The following is an 11,545-nucleotide window of genomic DNA, read 5'->3' as shown; positions in this document are numbered from 1 at the left end:
TTGGTCCAAAATAAAGATAGTAAAAGAAAAACGGCTATCCTGAAGAGTCGCAGCACGCATAAATGACATGTATTCCCACTAGACAACGGGTTTGGGCCTAACGACACATATACTTACGGAGATATCTCACCTAAGGGACCTGAATGGTGGTTTGCGAATTTGGTAACCACAACAATATATATATATATATATATATATATATATATATATATATATATATATATATATATATATATATATATATATATATATATATATATATATATATATATATATATATATATATACATACATTTTTTTTTCTCCGTACTGTCCGGGCAGTGTTTGTCTCCAGACATCTCCGGGCGGTGTCTCTGGGTGGTGTTTATCATATGACAGGTGGAAAATGGATTTCAGACATTATTTTGTGTCCATGTTCACTGTTATTTTCTGCAAAATCATTTTGATGAAACGGTATGAATCGAAATTAATGCTCCACCTCACATCTGCCTTCCTTTCCCACACCCCTCCTCACTCCCCTCCCTCCTCTCTTTTTTTCCCCTCCGCCTCCTCACTCTCCCTCCTCTCTCTCTCTCCCCCACCCCTCTTTTTCTTTCCCCCCTTTTTTCTCCACCCCACCCTTTAGTATTCCCGTCAGCGAAGCGACAGGTGGTATTTGCTACTGTATCTATATTTACACAATCTGGTCTCGTCCTATGGATTAAAACCCAGCTCACCGAGACACAAAGTTTTTTTAAATGGTGTTTCTGATGTTATTACCTCCACCACCGAAGGTGAAGGAGGTTATGTATTCTCCCCTCTCTGTCTGTTTGATTGTTTGTGTGTTTGTTTGCAACTTTTTGAGATATCCTGCACACAGACAGACAGACAGACGGATTCGGATGAAACTTGGTGGACAGGTTGGGTGTGTGACAAGGACGAATTGGTTCGATTTTGGTGAAGATCCGAATCTGGATCTGGATACGAGAATTATTTAATTCATAAAGCGATGCTTCACCATTGAGAGATAGGGCCAAAAACGATATAGTCCCGTATAGCATGGTATTTCAAAAATGTATTGGGCCCAATATGTTCTCGTGGATCAGGCATTACAGGGTGGAGGTATGCGCTCTACCGAGTGCCCTTCAAGTTCTGGTATGTTATATTAGTAACAAAGTTTTCTTTACTTATAAGACTCGGCTATAACATCTGTACATTGTGATATCTGATTCCCAACGAAGCCATCCATTAGATTTCAAACTTCATATATACGCTCTCAGAGGCACAATGTTTGAAAACCACGCACAAAGGAAAAAGTCAATGTCTAAAGACTTGGGTTGTGGCGTGTCTATACGATGTTGATGGGCAGATGTCCATTCCTGCTTGGGGTACATTCAATGAAGCAATCAGTCCTGTCAATCCTCCAATGACCACGGGAGGCATGTTACCTATTCTTCAGGCCACTTCTGGTGATTATGACATACTTATGACTGTGATCAATTAATTTACCGATGTTTCAAAAGCCATTGGTCAGAAGAACACCATAATTACAGCAGACCTGCTGCTGTACAGCAAAATGAAGAAGCTAATTTGGCCTGACCCTGAGACGAGCATGTCGTTGTTATCATGGGTGGACTACATGTGTGCATGAACTTTCTGAAAGCTATTAGCCAGCGTGTGGAAAACGCTGGTCTGGATGATCATTGGGCAGAATGAGGTGTGTTTGCATCCGACACCAAAGAGACAACTAGAAAAGTTCATAGAACACATCACCCCATGCTGTGTTGAGAAACAAGGACATGGGAGGGGTCTACGGGCGGTAAAATTGATTGTTCGTGATGACCTAAAATGTCGTAATATTTTCTCTAAGTACTGCAAGATTGAATGGTTTGGAAAGTGCTAAAAATCGATAGGTGTTCGAAACTATATTATCCATTTGAAATAAAATAAAGATTTTAAAGATCGTAGAGAAAAAAAATTCCCAGATGTTTGCCGCTTTCTGTCTTGTACACCATCTTATTTAGCATGTTACATTAGTTATTCATGCCTGTTGTTTGTGTCCTTTATGACGGCCTTAAAAACCATGACAGTTTCCTGTTTGGAATTATTATTAAATTTGGTCTGACTGTCAAGCAGCCAGTCTAAAAAAATTTATCTCACTCCTCTCTGCGAATGCGTGAACTCGGAGCCAGAGCACTGTTAAACGGCAGGTTCTTTTTCGGATTCATGTTCTGGTTCACGTTCAAAATATAACCTACAATTCAAATCAAATTGTTCCTCGATCATAAACTGGCGTTTGTAGACAGGACAGGCAGACAGGCAGACAGACAGAAGTGAACCAATTGCTTTACCCCACTTTTCACTTCGCGTGCATAGGGTAATGATGGAATGCAAGCCTACTATTATGTGGTTCAGGCACATGAGCTTATGTATGAAGCCCTGTGGCATATCAACTGGCCGATGTTCGAATCGTGATTGGTTTCCCGTGATCGTACACTTGATGTTGATCTAAACAATTTAGTTCAATCTGTGACTGTGACTCGCTTCTGTCGAAGAGAGATGAAGCAAATCAATGTGAAATCTGCTGTGCGGTGAGTCAGCTTGCAAATGTTCTGGGCAACGATAAAGTGCAAGGTCTCATAAAGGAATTTGATGAACACCACCGTAAAAACTCGAACATTGTTCTGTGGACAATGTACATGACAATGGTGGAGAGTATGTTGGATTTTTATCAGGGCTGAGAGGGATGGCAACTGCGAACTGCATTTTCAGTTATTTGCTGCAATGCTGCCTTGGCTACGACCACACAAATTATGCCAGATAAGGTCCCGTATACCGAGCTGATATGAAGGATCTTGAGGTGACGGCACCAGAGGTTTCTGCTAAATTCATTGCTGGGAACTTTGTTGTGAAGAGAAGTCTAAGGCACTTCAACCAAGTTTCTGCTAATATGGATATAGAATGGCTGAACAAGACATGCAAGATGTGGAATGAAATCATAGGCGTAACGAAAATGACCAGACTTTTAGCTGATTCTGCATCACATGGTCAGAAAGATCTAAGATCTCACAGGACACGACGTGTCTCTTCAACTTGGAAGATGACAACCAGATCACTTTTGCTCGCTCCGATGGTCTTGTGATGATGCCAAGAAACCCCTCAGCAGCTCAAGGCATTAGATGTGTACAGATTGGCTATAGCAGTTGCTGCTGTCATGAACATTGACAAATATCAGAAGACATATTGATACCCTTGGTCTCATTGGCAATGGAAGATACTGCAACACCTGAAATATCCTGTGATCTGCAGACAGCTGAGGACAGTGGAAGGAAAGAAGTAATGAAGTTCACGGATGAGTGGCTAATGAAGGAAACTACTAAGTTCCATGAAATGCTGATGAAGCACACTTCAAAAACATTCGCTGATCTTTTTAAAGCAGCCGTTTCCTCGAAAAACAATCAAGGACAGGAAACTATAAAAGCCAACAAACTATATTTTAAACGACTGCTAAATGCTGTGAATGATGGTCAAACAAAAGAGATGCTTGATGTCCAAAAACATGAATTATCTCCGGTTCCGAAGTGCAAACGTTGCATGAATATACTCCAAAATCGGACCTGGCCTCAACATCCTGACAACTAAGCAAATCATTCCAACAGAAATTCCAAATTCTAAATTGAAGACGCGTGTCATTATCGATGGCCATTCCCTCATCCAAACTCTTGAAAAACCTCGTGACTGTCAGACATTTGGTGGTTTCAGCAATGTATACTGAAACGCAAAAGAAACTTACCACTTGTTTGAAATGTAATAAAATTATAACAGTTCAAAATAAAACAAACCAACAATTGCTAATTGAAACATTGGAATTTTATTGATGACATGTCAAGTTTTTGACCAAGATACAGCATCTCATCAGTTTGTTCGACAGTACAGAACAGCACAGGGTGCAATGTCAGTCCCCTTTCAATAGCGTGTGTGACCACCATTGTTTTGGATACAGGCAGCGCATCGTCGGCGCATACTGCCTACCAGTCTTTGGATGGATTGCTGCTGAATTATGTCCCACTCAGTGCTCAATGTCTGAAGCCATCTGACTTAGGACCATCTGCCTGTCCTGCCTTGCAGTGGTGACTTTGCCTCCCTGATCGAGGTCTGTCATCTGCAGAGTTGTGGAGGGTGTCTCTGTCCACCAGGGCTGATATTGTCTGGTGTGAGCAGCCAAGGCGACGTGCCACCTCATGGTAGCTCAATCTGCCTTGCAGTATGCCCAAGGCACACTGTCGTTGATCCCTTGACAATCGTGGCATGTTGATTGAAATGCCCATTTTGCACTGGCCTTTTTAAAGCCAATATCAAGACATCACGTGCAGCTCATTAAAATCATCCCGTACCCCTTGGCAAATCACTGACAGTCAAAATGGCTGTTCAACAGCTGTGCTATGAAGTGACCATTGAAGTGACCAAGTGACCATCCGTGACCGTTTTGTCTGACAGTGAGGACACTATTGTCCACAAATAAGTTCACACTTTTACTACACACAGTGTTATTCTTGATATTTGAAGGTTTAAAAGGTGGTAAGTTTCTTTTGCGTTTCAGTATATTCATGAAGTTAATCACTTGATATTTTGGAGAATACACCACAAGAGTCGATGTCACCTTTGACCAACAGTTATGAGTGGACTCTAAAATCAACGATGAGATCTAAATGGGTGTTGCAGAAGAAACCCATGCTGAAGTTGATTAAAAAAAAGACCTCATGTACCACTACTACAGGAGTGGAGCCAGTTCATAGCCTCGGATGAAAATATGGCTCATCTTCCTGGTTCCTGCCCAATGTCTTTAATAGAGGGAAGGAACTACATCAACATTATGAGCTCGCAACTGGTGGAGATTTCTCAAACCTAACGGATGCAAAATCAACAAGGTGTAACCATATCAGCTTCCATGGTAACCATTCAGAGGCTGACACCAGGAATATACTGCATACATCTAAAGCAGTTGGTTCTGGATACAAATGAATGTTGGTAATCTCTCGGGATACGGATGTCTTCCTCTTGCTGCAGCACTTTCTGCCAAGAAATTCAAACAAAACATGGATTCTCGCAGGATCAATGAAGGAACAAAAGTGTAATCCTGTGTATGTCATCACTGATAACCTTGCAGAGCCTGTGAAGGAGAATCTGCATCGCTTCAATGCTCCAACAGGGTGTGATACCACACTGTCATTCAGTGATCATGGGAAGAAGTCCTGTTGGAAAATATCACAGAAACAGCCTCCCGTCCTCAACTTTCTCGTTTGTTCCTGTTTTTCTTCCAATGATGGTGGAGTTGAACAATTTGGAAGGAGTTGCAATCATCCCAGATGTAAAACATGTTACCATGTTGTGTTGCATGACACCATTAGAGACCCGATAAGTGGTATGGTGTGTCAAAGGTCTTCCTCTTTTTTTTTTTGTACACAGAGGAGAAAGTGATTTTTCAGCTGGATGCTATAGACCCCCAAGGCATTAATGTTACATTCTGGGTTTTTCCTTATCCCAACGTATTATGACTCATTTACCAAGTGCCTGTCAATCATGCTCCTCCTTGCTTCATTATGTATTGCATCAGATGTATGCGTTACTCGGTCTTTTGAGAAAGGGTTACACCCAAAATGTCGGATGTATATACACACTCAGTCTACAAAACATTAGGAACACCTTCCTAATCTCTCAATTCGTCAGGGCATGGACCCTACAAGATGTCGAAAGCATTCCACAGGGATGTTATCCCACGTTGACTCCTATCCTTCCCACAGTTGTGTCAAGTTGGCCGGTAGTGGATCTCCACTCCAAATAGGTCGTTCCGTCTCATCTCACAGATGCTCAATTGTATTGAGATCTTGTGACTGGGAAGGCCACTGCAGTCAGCTGAATTCACCATCATGTTTGTGGAACCATTCCTGGATAATCCTAGCCTTGTGGCATGGGGCATTATCCTGCTGAAGAAATCCATTCACAGATTGATGCACTGCTGCCATGAAGGGATGCACCTGATTAGCAATGATGTTCAGATATCCTGTGGCATTCAAATGTTGCTCCACTTTTATCAAGGGGCCCAATGTGCGCCATGAAAACACACCCCACACCATCACACCACCACCACCAGGCTGCAATGTTGACACACGGCATGATGGATGCATGTTCTCATGTGGTGGTCTTCTCCTTAAACTGGTCCTCCCATCAGCGTGAAAAAGCATGAACCAGGATTCATCAGACCAGGCAATGTTTCTCCAATCCTCCAGTGCCCAGTGTTTTCCTTCCTTAGCCCACTGCAACCACAGGTTCTTGTTTTTTTGCTGAAAGAAGTGGAATTCTGTATGGTCGTCGGCTGCCATACCCCCATTTGTATCCAGGTACGATGAGTTGTGCATTCTTTAATGAGTCTTTCAGCACCAATGTTGGACTGGACTGTCAGTTGACTAACTGTAGTCCATCTGTTGCTCTGCACAAGTCATGTTGGCCTCTTTTGGCATCTTTCATCAATGAGCCGTTTTTGACCACTGACATGCCGTTGGCTGGATGTCCTTTGGGTAGTAGACCATTCTTGATGCACACGGGAAACTGTCGAGCATGAAAAACCCAACAGCATTGTTATTCTTGACACACTCAAACCGGTGCGCTTGGCACCTACCTCTATACCTTGTTCAAAGGCACTTAAACATTTTGTTCTGGACGGAATCTGTCCACAACTTTTTGAGATATCGTGCTATATATCGTTGTTGGCTCTATCTCTCAATGGTGAAGAATCGTTTTAAAAATTAAATAATTCTCGTATCCAGATCCAGATCTGGATCTTCACCAAAATCGAACCATTTCATCCTTGTCACATGCTGAACCTGTCCACCAAGTTTCATTTGAATGTGTAAATTTTTGAGATATCCTGCACACAGACAAACAAACAAACGGACAGATAAACAGATGTGAAACCATAACCTCCATCCACCTTTGGAGGTGGAGGTAATGATATGGAAACAGCGTCATTCTGAATATATAGCAGCTCTTACTTCCATGAGCCTCGATTTTGTGTACCAAAAAGCTGGTCAGAATGCATGATCCTCCATTAAATGCATAAATCCTTGCCCTAAAGCCAAAATGCATGATCTTACAAACTCTGTTGTTTCTTTCTGGACAAACGGCTTTTATCCAAAAAAAGTTTTAAAAATAAATAAAACCCTCCAAGCATTTTGATCAAGTTTAGCACGTATACGTCATCCTTTAGAGTTTAGACCAAATAATGTGGTCATCCAAAGCTCACCAAAACAATACGCACGCACCCTGGCCCTCATGCCAAAAAGCATAGTCACACACTCAACACGGGTATCATTCCTCTTTGGCCAAGATGCATGTATAAGTGGGAATTGTACATTCTCGGTGAATGTGATTGGGGAATTGAAATTGTCTGGCATCAAGTGGACATATTCGTAGGGGACCGGCAACAAATCTGATGAAGAGGTAGCACGTTTTGCTGGTGGCCGAGTCAAATCTGTTAGGGTTTGACTAACATCTGTGTTCGTTTAATAAAAATCCGTAAAAATAGTCACTCATCTCTGAGCACCTTCTGTCGCTTCCCTTTTTGGAGTAGCTCCGGATGCTTAAATGCTCAAACCTTGGGTGAGTTAGAGGTGGACTAAAACACAATGCAGAGTCGGGTTTCCCATCATGGTCACAGTGGCTTCCTCCCCACGGGTAAGGTGGGTCGAGGCCACATGTTTGCACAAAAATTCGCTGTTTCTGCCTTAACGATCTTCAGCAAGACAAAATGGTTTGCACGCAACTTGTGAAAACACCTCCCAACCTAAAGTTAAATATAATACCATTAATTCAGGCTTGTTGAATCATAAATATCTTTACTAGAAAAGACAAGAACCCCCATCCCCAACCCAAAAAACAAACATGCAAACATAGAAATTAAAGGAGGAAGAAAAAATAATTTGGGGAAATACAAGTTCTATTCGTCCCCTGCATAATCTTACCATATTTATTATATTAACTACCGCACGGAATTATAACTCGGACAGAAATCCTCGACCAAAATGTACCGTCAATGCACAGACAACATGCACAGACATGCACAGACACAGAAAATTAGAGAGACAAGAATACAAAAATACAGATCCAGATATTTAATTCAACTTCACCTGAAGATATGGTCCTTTGTACACAAACAAATTACCAGACACAAACATTCAGACAGACGTTTACATCGACACAGCCACACACAGACAATCCATCCATCCATTGGAACCACCCTCTGTGCAGAGCGTTGGTGCTGTCTCAGCAGTCTCCTTGGCTATTGGACACAATCCTGGACGGGTCGCCACCCCAACACAGGATACCAGCAAGCTGGCACTCATCTTGCCGACCTCGGAAGGATGACGGGCAGAATTAACCCCACCTGGTATTAATTCAACAGCTGAGCGGGATCTGAACTCAGTATCCTTGGATCCCAAGCCCACCAACCTAACCATTAAGCAAACACCAGGCATACACACAGACAATGACATGGGGAAATGGACATGAGATGACACATTGCAGATCATGTAAAATCGGGGAAGTTGACAGTATGAGTGTATAAAAGGATTGAATGCAAAACAGCAGAACGAAAGAAAGAATAAGAGAACGCACTTTGGATCACCCTCTGGGACATGAAATGGAGACCTCGTGTTTACGTTTTTAACCCTTTAGTAAGACATCTCTTCCGCTATCACGAACGCCTAATCCGAAAGAAGAGCACATGCAATGATCATGTAAGACAGTGACATACAGACATAGAGAAACAGACATAGACATAAAGCAACAAGTGCATAAGAAAAACAGACACACAAACAGACATACCTGTTTCCAGGAGAACTCCGTGCAACTGGCATATGACTCACACTCAATCAATACCACACCTTATTTCACCTGTTTGCTCTCTCCCACACTCACCTCCCTCCACCTTCATTCGACTATTCCTCTCAACACCTTTATTCCCTCTAAATGACCTGTTCATGTTCTTTTTGCAGTTAAGTTTGATTTGTGATTGTTTTTGAATGATATTACAAATCAGTTCACTACAGGTAGGCTGGACAAAACGATTAACATACTGTAGGGTAGCGTTATAGACAGGATCAGGAGAATTGAAAATATAACAAGTATTATGACTCCGGGAGGATTGGCTGCATCGACTGTCAGTGTATCGCCTTTGAGCTATCTACATTAATGTTCTTATGTCAACCCAACAATGAACTATTACCCTGGTGCTGGAGGGTGATGCCTCAATGTGTGTGCTATCAATCAGAAGGACCCATCTGCTAGCATTAGTTGGCGGATGTTAAAGGTCTCATGGTGTCTTTCGCGGAGTATGTGAGGTATCTCCAGCACTCTGCCCCAATTAAAAATTCCTACCTAAATCACCTTCGGTCAATTCGTAAAAGACTTGGGCCAAAAAGGGTTCCCAGCTGAGATCACAAGGGGCATACTTATGTTGTAGTAGTATTGGCGTAGTAGTAAGAGTTGAAGTGGTAGGAGTACTTGTCATAAAGCAGGTACAAATATCGATTAAATGGACTAACCCTAACAGCATTGACGAGTTTACATTTCAGATTATTTACACAACAAAAGAAAATAATGAAGCATTGAAAGAATGGAGTGTTGTTGGACTCCGACATCTGCGGGGGATACGTTCCTGAAAAATGGCGCGAATGCCAAATCGGAGAATGTCAGGGCATTGTTTCAATGGGAAAATTAGGGATAGGTTCCTGGCGGTTTGTGATTCATCAGGGAAAATCAAAAATCCCATGAAAAAACGTGAGTACACCCATGAAAAACTGCGTATATATGAAGCACAGGACAGCAAATGTAGAAGCAGGTCAGAAAAAACGCAAACATGCTTGCGAAAAACTGTGAATGCCCCCCTGAAAAACTGAAAAAAACCACAAATACAGCTGCCAAAGACTGCGAATACGTGAAGCACAGGACAGTAAATGTTGAAGCAGCTCAGCAAAAAACCACGAACACACCTGCGAAAAACCACGAATGCCCCACCTGAAAAACTGAAAAAAACCACGAATACGGCCACCAAAAACTGCAATTACGTGAAGCACGGGGCCGCAAATGTAGAAGCAGGTCAGAAAACCACGAACACACCTGCGAAAAACCACGAACACACCTGCGAAAAACCTTATAAAAAATCGTGAAAATGGCCGTGAAAAATTGCAAATCTGCAAAGAACAGGATTGCAAATGTAGAAGCAGGTCACATTTTATCAACCGTGAATTACGCAGGGTCGCGAATAGTGGAACCGTGAATGTCGTAGTCTGACAGCACCGAAGTAATCTATTAGTCAGGAGGCCCAGTGCAGAATAGTGTACGACCCTGCTGATTCCGTGTTAGAATAGTGCAACAGGTGTGAATTGACTGTCCAGACACACACAAACGTGAATCAACTTGTTGCCAACTCTGGATATGGATAGTATGGCCGCCATGACAGTTTACAAAATGGTCGCCATTAAATACACTTTTCGTCATATTTCAGCCGCAAATTGACATGAAATTACAAAATTAGGGTCGATTTCCATGTTTTTGAGCATGCCTGAGCTGATGGGAGTATAGAAAAAAACATTGCTCCATCCATTTTCTAAAAATAATATGACTTGTTTTTCACTATATTATTTTTAAAGAAATGTTCAGGCTCGAATTAGAATGTCTGATTATACAAACCACAATCAATGAATTTTACAACTTTGCTATAAAATGAACCTAAACTACATAACTGTGTGTTTTTCTGTTACCCAGGACTAACTGAAAAATGAAAGCCGCAAGATTTCTCACAGGGGGTTCAAGGGATCGAGAAGAAGAAGAGCATGTAGACTGGAATAAATGCTTTATTTGCCAGGACAGTTCAAAAACTAGCAAGTCAACGCCACTTCGAAAGACTACAATCGTTGGTGTGAAAACTGTAGCTGAATGTTGCAAAGAAAGAGAGAAATATAATGACGCTAAATATGTTGACTCATTCTCAAGAATCAGAAAATATTCTGTACCGGAACACGTCGAAAAGATTCAATGGCACAAATTCTGCTATAGTGACTTTACTCACGCACAAAAAATAGACAGACTGAAGTCAAGGATTCAGCCACAATCTGTGACTTACGCAGAAGAGATACCCACAACATCAGGTTCCTCAGAGAAATACCATGTCCCAAAGTCACTAAGATCCGCGCACAGCGCTATGGATTGGTCAAAATGCGCTTTCTGCCAGACTGACATTCCTGGAAAAGCTGGTGTCCTGACAAATGTTGAATTTGATCACACATCATCCAGGATGCTTAGTTTGGCCCAATTTGACCCCACCATGCGTCACAGGTTTGCAGGTGTTTCAGACTTGATGGCAGCTGAAGGTAAATATCACCTCAAGTGTTATGTTTCTTTTCGCAGAAAGTATAAAAAGGAGAGTGGAGAGAAAAACCAGTCTCCTGAAAGCATCTGTTTCAGAAATGTGATGAACCAGCTTGAGAAAGAGCTGCAGAAGGGACATGTG

At 41.9% G+C, this 11,545-nt stretch overlaps 1 protein-coding gene across 6 annotated transcripts in view; it reads right to left on the bottom strand.

Moving 5' to 3' along the window:
- Positions 1-8,945, bottom strand: part of LOC147025447 (protein C-ets-1-like) — a 64,539-nt gene extending 55,594 nt beyond the window's left edge. For 2 of the 6 annotated variants that reach the window (XR_015059532.1, XM_085886440.1), the window contains exon 1: positions 8,860-8,943. The gene's annotated coding sequence lies outside the window, so the exon portion shown is untranslated. Of the gene's footprint in view, positions 1-7,569; positions 7,687-8,859 lie in introns of those variants that run through there. The other 4 variants (XM_085886444.1, XM_085886441.1, XM_085886442.1 and 1 more) reach the window with 4 other exon arrangements.
- Between the last annotated feature and the right edge of the window lie 2,600 nt (positions 8,946-11,545).

Source organism: Eptatretus burgeri, chromosome 6 (assembly GCF_056783735.1).
Source record: "Eptatretus burgeri isolate ZD-2024b chromosome 6, Ebu_testis_v1, whole genome shotgun sequence".
In the NCBI taxonomy this organism is placed as follows: domain Eukaryota; kingdom Metazoa; phylum Chordata; class Myxini; order Myxiniformes; family Myxinidae; genus Eptatretus; species Eptatretus burgeri.
This window is presented reverse-complemented; position numbering and strand designations above follow the sequence as displayed.